Consider the following 9,875-nt stretch of genomic DNA (forward strand, 5'->3'; position numbering starts at 1 on the left):
ATAATTTGGAAAACTCTGGAAAACGGTCCTAAGTACCTAATTAGGGCGTATTCATCTGTATAGACCAGTCGAAAAAACAAAATATAAATTTCGTATGAAAGTTTTATGGTATTAAGACTGACATATGTATTTATTGTACACTTTTGTATCACAGTTGCAGTTTTAAAAAAAATATTGATTTATTTCAACAATTTTCTTGTCTTGTTCATTTATTTTATGAACTAATTTTTTTTTGTTCATTTATTTTATGAACAGATTTTTACGGGATTAAATTTGAATCAATACTACAGGTTGGTTTTAAATCACCAGCCCAATTATTGAATGTATTGAAAACGTCATTCTTACTATATTAAGTGAAATACGTATTATTGTTATGCTAGAGATAGAATTTATAGCGATTTTAAAGGCGACATTTTTTCATATCATGGTTTCCACTATCACGTGCCTCACATGAATGAGTTGCGTGTATCTTGATCGGCTGATTTCTGTTAGAATTAGCTGATTTTATCTGTTTCAATTAACGAAATGTTTCCATATAGTACAATTAGTATCGCTACATACATACATAATACTTTAGCCATTGTTGATGAAAATTTAGCCAGAAAGAAAATTTAGCCATTGTTGATGAAAATTTAGTAACAAATTGAAAAGGATCACTAACCGAACAGACCTGAAAAATAAAAATTAGTGTGCCTTAAAGAAACGAGGAGTGCTTTTATTTTGTGTACACCCATATAAGACTACGGTATACAAGACAAACATTGGCAGTAACACTAGTAGATATAAACATTGACCCTGAGTGTCGACCATTGCCAAAATAGATACATAATAATTTAATCGTTCAAAGATACATTTTGCGTGTACCGACGCAACGGCGTGAAATTATGTACTTCGTAAACGAACAATGTTATTAGTTTATTACAATGATTCGTTGACATCTGAAAGTTCTGTCGGCGAGAAAGGGTTTTAATTAACTCACAAAAGGAACACAATTGTCGTATTTATAATTGTCGTACCGTAGTTACATCTAACAATTGAATTACATATACATGAATCCTTACAGAAGGCGACCGTGCAAGTTTTTAAAACAAAATGGCAAGTTTTCAAGTAACTTCTGTGGTTGAAAGTACTCATAATGGCGTCGAACTACCTACGCTCGTTTCAAACACTTTAAATGCGCGTGATATGAAAATAAACAACGGTTCGTAGCACTCACAATGGGTACTACTTTAAAAATTGAGCTTTAACTGTACAAGAGAGCTTCCATGGCTTTTTATGCATTTTAAAATCACGTGCCACGAAAACGACTATCGTTGAATAACAGTTCAAGTAGTGAAATTCATTTGAAGTTGTGTTTTACGGTAGGTGCTTGCCGTTTTAAAAAAATACTTACAGTTCAGTTACATATGTATGTGGGATGACATTGTATGTAAATGTTGTTTGTATTATTATGGATATATATATTATGAAGATTATACATATTCATCGATTAGGTTGAGAAAAGATTTTAGACTCGGATTGTGACATTACTAGTAATCCTATTGCACTACAAGGATCAATGAACATAAACTAAATATAAACAACATAAATTATATAAATTAGGGGGGGTTAACCTACACTCAACACCATCACCAATGTATATTAGTACCGATAAGGAATGCAAATATCACCCGTTAAGTGGTGGAGAGTAAGCTTTAACATATCCAAGAAAAGCCCAGATTCAACTTTAATGCTTGTACGAATTTCGTATTTTATTTTTCGTACAACATATATGATTAAAGGGCGGATAGGAAGCGTGCTTTTTCCAGGAATCAGGGCGTTTTGGATCTATTTACAATGTTAGAGTGCAAAAATAAAGGTTCTTCATAAAATTGGACAAAGCACACCGAACAATTAAAAATGAACGGCACGCTTCCGGTCCGATCTCTATATATGATACTCCTTTTTAAGCCATATATACATACATCTTTTGTATTATTTTATTTTAATCACTTGTACTTATTTGTGTAGCTCTGCACTAATCTCTAATTTTAATCTTGAATTAAACAAATATGTACATAGAATCGATTGCACCTATGTACATAAGAACTTATATTAGTGTAGGGTGACCATACGTCCTGTTTTGGGTGGGACATTCCCGTTCTTTATATTCTTTGCGTTCGAAAATTGTTTGATTTGTCCTGTTTTATCTGTCCACTGGTGCACAGATAAAACAGGACAAATTATTATACATGTGAAAACTATGCGTGACTGAATGTTTGATTTCTTTAATTTTCATTTCTCCTTTTGCTTAGTGATATAATTTTTACCAGAACGTAAATTTCAAGGTAAAAAATAAATATAATACAATATTGTATATTACAGTTATTTAAAAATAATAGCACAAAGCGATTTTTTGAGAAACATGTATGTATGTACATATGTATGTAAAATGAATCATGTAACAAAATATTTAAATGTTACTTTAAAACGAATATATTGTATATATGTGAATGTATATTTATATAGTAAATCTATTTGTTTCCCAAAAACTATATTTTTTATATAGAGGGGGGGGGACAATTTTTTTGCGGAGCCCGTTTTGAGTCCTGGTAAACATAGTCACCCTATATTAGTGGCATCTAAAAGGCATCATGAAATATGTTGCATTACTGAGATTATTACTTATTTAAACTTTTATAAAAATGTTATTTCTGCTTCCCACCAACAATTACTAAAAATATCTTCTCCCTTATATGTTACTCCAAATAAAATTGTTAATTCTAGCTTTGCTAATTTGCTATTTATACACAAAATAAAAGCTTTTAAAAGACGGGACAATGATTCTGAAATCTTTGTATTAGAGCGGGACTCCAACTCCAACGTACTTATGTATATATTATATATATATATATATATATATATATATATATATATATATATATATATATATATATATATATATATATATATATACATATAATAATTAAACTTTAATTTATAATACCATTCTATACTGTAGAATTATTAACGTGATACGGTCAGCGAACTCACTGCGTGGCCTGACGTCACATTGACAAAATTTGACATTCATGTACGACAGATACACTTGACCCAAAACATGAATTTCTATAGAATCCACCATATTTATCTAGAGAAAAAAGCGGAGTTATTCATAATAGTGAAATCAAATGTCTGCTTTCCAAATCAATAGAGGGAATTGGGAAATATGCATACGTTGCTTAAATTCTAGCTTAAAAAAGCAGTTCAATATTTGTAACAAAGGTACATACATATGTATAGAGTTGCGATTTGTTTCCATCCCCCGAATTCTTAGAATCAAATGGACACAAAGGGGATGCAGCATCACCATTATCGTCGACGACGTAGGCGGTCAAAGGTTACTATCGTCTTGAACAATTACGCTAAACGTTTCATAATAAATGCGGCTATCGAATTTCAATGTTAAAATGTTCTATATTTAGTATTCTATTATGTATTAATTATAATTGGCTAGATTAACGTGATTAAATCGCACTAATCTTTGGAAATTCGATTGGGTAATTTTTGACTTTATAAAATCCAATGAGGTAATTTGATATCGAAAAAATTGAGTCGTTAGCATTGCGAACATCAAAGGGCTGGATGGACGACTTCATTTTTTAATTAGTATTATAATATCGTCTATACGTACATACATATGGATATACATACACTCCGAATACCAAGGATGAATAATTTAAGGCGAAAACACACTGAGTGGTATGGGACGTCACGTCCCTGGCTTGTTAACAGTGGGTGTACCGTAACCGTAAACGGTGGGAATTCAGGTGTAGTTGTAATTTATTTTTTCGACCATCTTGAAAGAAAATAAAATAATAATTTAATGAATATGTTTGAGACAGTACTTCAGATTTATGATAGAAATGTACATATTGTATATATGAAATTCTTTCAGCGGGTTAGTTCACTTCCAGCCAATTCCCACCGGTGAGACCCAACTGAATGTACAGAAGTGTGTATAATACAAGTACCCAAGTGTTTGCTTAGCAAATGAATGACGCAATACGAAGATTTCAATTTGAACGCCACGACTTAATATTTACACAAAGTCACATTTTAAAATAATAAAATTTTCAATCGAGTGTGCACTAACTATGATCGCAAACGTAGGCATCTCGAGAGGATCGAGAACCACCCACTCAGACGATGAACGCCATATAATAATCGAGCTTTTTTTTTCTTATTCGAGCATCGATTAATTCGGTCATGAATGGCTGAAGGGCTATGTAGATGAGCCGTATGCATTGTTTCAGGAATTCTAGGAATCATTCTTTGTCTATGGCACCCCAAGGCGTCAGATATAAATCAGCTGTTCACAAAGCTTTTGTATTTCCGTCGAGTACAAGTGCACCTACACACCAGTAGTGGCGTAGCTGGAAATGTTGGAACGGTGACAAAAAAAATCTCCAAATTCCTCTACTCTTCAGAGATTCTTGTCTAAAAATACAATTAATCAAAATCTAATTTTATTTAAATTTGGAGAAAGCAGTTGAAAATTGTGGAATAGAGGAGAGTTAAGGTGCAGACACATAGGGTGGTACGTGTTTACATATAGGGTGGTTTTTTTTTTTTGCACATTTAAAAAACCGCTAGCCCGCCTAGTATATGCTATAGTGATCCAGGCCAAAAATCACACCCATTGATTTCGGTTATATTTACAGATTTTTTTCGGTATTGACACAGGTTTGAGGGTGATCGATACCGGTGATTCCCATAATTGAAGAAATGTAAGATAAACTTTTCGAAGTAATAATATCATACAAATTAACAATGACATGAGGATATGCCCATCACAGCTGCATTACATCACACCTAGATTCTATACTGCTTGTTCGAAATGTATTTTGAAATTCTTCAAACATGTTGCCTTCAGAGAAGACAAAAAGAGTTTGAGCTAAGAAGGCAATGATTGAAGATTCGACCAATTGAAAGAAAGTGCACTTTGCTGTGGGTCATCTCCGCAGTATAGAATATAAAATGCAGAATATTTTCGATCTCATTCTAAATGGGTTGTAATTTGAAAGTTTTAACCAGTCTTATCTGCAATATCTAAAATAACTGTAAGAGTTAATCTGCCCTAATACTGAATATGTCAATTATATCTAATATATAATTTCGAAAGAGACTTTGTAATTTTGTAAGTATTGTTGGTTGGTAATCGAAAACAAATCAGTTTCTAGATATATATTTTTTTCAAATTAAATTAAATTTATTAAAAAAACAAATGAATATTTACTATTAGATTCACCATATTACAAATACCGAGCGAAGCCGGGTAAAACAACTAGTATATAATAAAATATAAAATTTCGGACAGGTTTAACATATGTAGAATAATTTATGTTTGAATTATCAAATAATTGTCTAGCTAGCTTGCACAAGTCTGCCTAGTTGTGATCGCAATGGCCTCATATATTTTTATACATTATTCTTCCCAACATTGCAGCTACGCCATTGCGTGCATGCATACATACATACATACAAATCATGCAATTTAAATTAAACCATAGATAAAAAAAATAGACGTTCTCGTATGAATTTTATTGCGCATTCCGTGATGATTTATTAAAACTCGATTTGCAAACGGGTGTTACGGTGAGAAAGTTCGCAACGCTCCGTGGTTGACCACCTCTGACTTTTGCTAATTAAATTAAATTAATAATAACGAAAGGTCACGTACGGATGTAATTTGCAGAAACACACTCCACAAATGCTAAACTTGGGTGAGATTAATCTTCCACCGGTTGAAGTTGGGTAAGTTTCCAAAGTTGTTCAGTATAAGGATGTTCATTTAATTGTTTCTTAGCCTGGATGACAACTGAGGCAACAAGTACTACTTGTTGAAGGAGATTAGCTACACATTAAGAATGCAACAAGAGGTAAAACCGTAGATACGGAAAAGACTTGTTACTATGAATTTTGTATAGGAGAGGGTACTTTATTTTCCGATGCGGTGCAAACGATCGAAAAGCGCCAGACAGACTGAACCACAGATTAACGACACGTGTACCTTATGCGTGCGCACTGCTCGCACTTACACTAAGCGAAATCTACCCGAAGTCCCGACATACCTACCCTGTATACGTTCTGTGCTTCTGATACGTTAGTTCCGAATTTTTCCTTATTAAATTATTAAAAACTCGCCAGAAAAATCCAACTCAATTTTAATAATTGCATCTGTGCACATCGAAAGGTTACTCGTCATCTGATGTGCAATTTTTCATTCGTGAAGTCGAGAATTGCGTTTAAAGCAGCCATCCAGTTAATCTGTGGTTCAATCTGTCTGGCGCTTTTCGATCGTTTGCACCAAACCAAACTACATATGCTTCTCTATAGGTGGGCACGCAGATTCGTCTCGAGTGACACATTGAGAAACAAAGTCTCTCAGCTTTGGCTCTGAGTATCTTTTGTCGAACAAATTATTATGTAAAATGCTCTTTTTGAATCATATTGACAAAAAAAAAACTAAACTTCATATATGTGTAATTAAACACAGCGTAGTTAAGAGGGTTGGACACCAGCGCCTTGTCCATACACACGTATTAGACTTCTCCCTTCCTCAATTATGGCACTAGAGAAATTATTTTTTAATATGCTATGGATATCCACCATTGGGTCTATCGTTTTATTTTTTTGATTAGTTATTTTTTATAGAAGTTAGGAGCCGCCAAACATCAATAAAATCGCCTCTTTTTTACACCCACGAAAAGAGTCCAGCGTGCTTATTTAATGGTCGATTTAAAAAAAAAATACGCACATAGTTGCACAGAAAATATCTTTCTCATACCGATGATGAAATTTTTTTAAAAATTGGTCCAGTTTCGGAGGAGAAAATAGGAGAATACGAAACCTCGATTTTGTCAATTTAAAATACGTTTTATCTGGTCGAAGCGCAACTGCCGCATTCACTCAATATATATATATATATTGATATATATTGTCGCATTCACTCAATATATACATTCACTCAATATACATATATATCGAAGAAAGGAATGGCAACAAAATTAAGGTTTCGGGTGTACAGCCTTCTTAACAGACATTGTTTGACGGTAGAGAGGTCGTGGGTTCGAATCCCAGCCAGTGCGCTGCTGGCGAGATCTGGATTATTAATTAATCCAGATCGACCATTTCCTGCTAGAGTTGAGAATTCGTTGCATCGAATTTGTTGAAGTTGAAAATATGTTTACCGTCATACATATGTACATTTGTAGAATGTGTTTTATACTAAAAAATGGCAAAGTTTGAAAACGAGCTAAGAAGAGGTTAGTAAAAATACAATGATTGACCATAGATGTCGTGTAAAATAATTTAATAAATTTCGTATTTTAATAAATAATAATTTTTAATAATTTTCGTATTTTAATAAGCCCGTATTTTAATAAATTTCGGTAAGTACAATATAAATCAGTTTTCGGCCAGTATTTTATTATTAAATGTTAGTATAAATAACAAATGGACAGTATAAAAATTTGAAGTATGTATATTCGCCAGAATAAATGGCAATGCCTGTTGGATAGAATTGTCTACCAAGATTGCATCAACCTTGCGATACCAACCAATAAGTAAATATAAATACAGTTTTATATAAATGCTATGCAGTTTAATACAGACTAAAATACTTACCGGTAAAATACAAGCAATTAATAAATTGTTAAATAAAAGTATTGCGATTATAGTGTCGTTTCCATTATTTAATAATACTTTGAATCGACCGAATCTAATTTTGTTTGGGAACAAAAGCCTCATCTGCATACAAGTTGGTCATTGAAAAACTGCTACGACAGACAATTTGTTAGTCATGTCTGTGGACATATTATCTGTTATATTATACATACATATGTATGTCTAATGAAAAATTATAGAAACAAGCATTAAGGTAAATTTTTTTTTTTTTTTAATAGACGTTCGCGAATCCTGCAGCGTGGGTATTTTTTAACGAAAAGATCGGTCCTCGCCGATACTATTCATCACCATTGAAATCCATAAAGTAAATCGACCGTTCGTCATACGTTCGTGTAGCCTGAAAAAAAGAGACACGAAAAGGGTTAATCATCACCGAGTCACTTCACAATACGGTGGGTGGATGTCGGTATATATCACCGAAGGGGAAAATACAGGAGGGTGGGAATTTTCGCGAACCCCTGAATTGATTTGTTCCTGTGGGCGAAGGTTGTCGCCGTGAAAACCATTTGATTTACGCGCCGAAACCGTAGTATTGTCTCCAGAATTCTGAGGATAAAGAGGGTTACCGCCCACGATTCTCATCATGTAGCCCGGCTTAACCCTTCGACGCGATAATTACGAGAGTTTCGACCTCGCGCGTTCCCCCGCTCCAATTAGCAGGCGAGATAACGACGGTATGCTAAACTACAGCTACGAAGCAAATGGCTACGATGGTGATGTGGAACGCACAATGGTTATTACCCTTTACAAGACTGTTAGAGAATTATCACTGCTATTGAATAGTATTTAAAAAGGGAACCACTATGGGCACACACAGCTCCTTTTTCATTTTCTCCCCTCATAGATATAGAATATACATAGATATGCCTTTACATACAAATTTCGTTGGAGATGTTGTCGCCATTAACTGAGGGGTGCGGGGGGCTTAACTAGCGGGGAAGTGGTGAAAAAAAAGTCGACGCAGCGATCGTTAGTGGTCAGCAACCAGTTTATGTACATATGTACATGCACTGAAGTTTTATTTTATTGGACACTCCGCGTGACAGTAAACCAAACTAATAAAGCCATATTAAGAAAAAAATATTTAGCTATACACACTTTAATAAACTACAAATGTATGTTACTATAATAAAACCATCATTAACTATTACAATATTTAAATATTAGTAACTTCCACGAGGATCAATTTTAAAGCTAACACTTTAATATTTAGTTCATTGTTTTAAACTTAATGTCGATTTCTGAATTTCTTTCAGTGCCAACAAAATATACATACGTGTGCATTTAGAGACATCTGTGGCAGCGGTTGTCGACCGCTGTTCAATCACTGCATACAACACTACATATGTACATCGCGTCGATATTTTATTATGTGTTAAAATACTAGTATAATTGAAGACATTATATATTAATTCTTACTTATGATATGTGATGCCATCCACCTTTTTATGTTTTCTTGAGTAATTGTAACACAATTTCACTGAATACGTTGGCATTTTCGAAAAACGTCAATCAACCTTCCGACTTAGAAGCTAACTAGCTACTGAGAGAGAGTGTTCATAATGTGTAATTTTTTTTGTTTGTACATGGTCCAACAGGGTGATCGGCTTAGAGCGTAAGGGCGTATCTATGGTATTCTATATCTATGCTACGTAGTCAATTTCGAGCGTAGCAATAATTTGTTTATCATATCTGAGGTTGTTTATCACTTAAAAAAATAAGAATCCTGTGCCATTACTGAGTACCTTCGATAATGCTCTTGTTTACTACTAACTAATAACCATAAAGGCAGATCTATAGTGGTAGCTGTGTGTCCAAATCCAGGAACAAATTGAAACAACTTATCAGGTAGAAAATGTGTTCATAGTTACGATCCTCAAGAACGAGGCACACGACTACACAGAATTTTACTTCCTTGAATTATTTTCAGTTTATTAGCTCTTCTTTACAACACATTGTTTTCTCATAGAATGTTGCTACTGTCCACTTCTTCTATCTATTATGTTTTTCTTACTATTTTCATGTTTCTTTATTTACCATTGTTTTTTGTCATATTATTTAATATTGATATGATTCAATGACATATTCACTTTTATTATATTTATGTAATATTTACTTGCTAATATATTAAAATGGGTTTTCCTGTA

The sequence above is a fragment of the Arctopsyche grandis genome, chromosome 5 (assembly GCF_051622035.1).
Source record: "Arctopsyche grandis isolate Sample6627 chromosome 5, ASM5162203v2, whole genome shotgun sequence".
Lineage (NCBI taxonomy): Eukaryota > Metazoa > Arthropoda > Insecta > Trichoptera > Hydropsychidae > Arctopsyche > Arctopsyche grandis.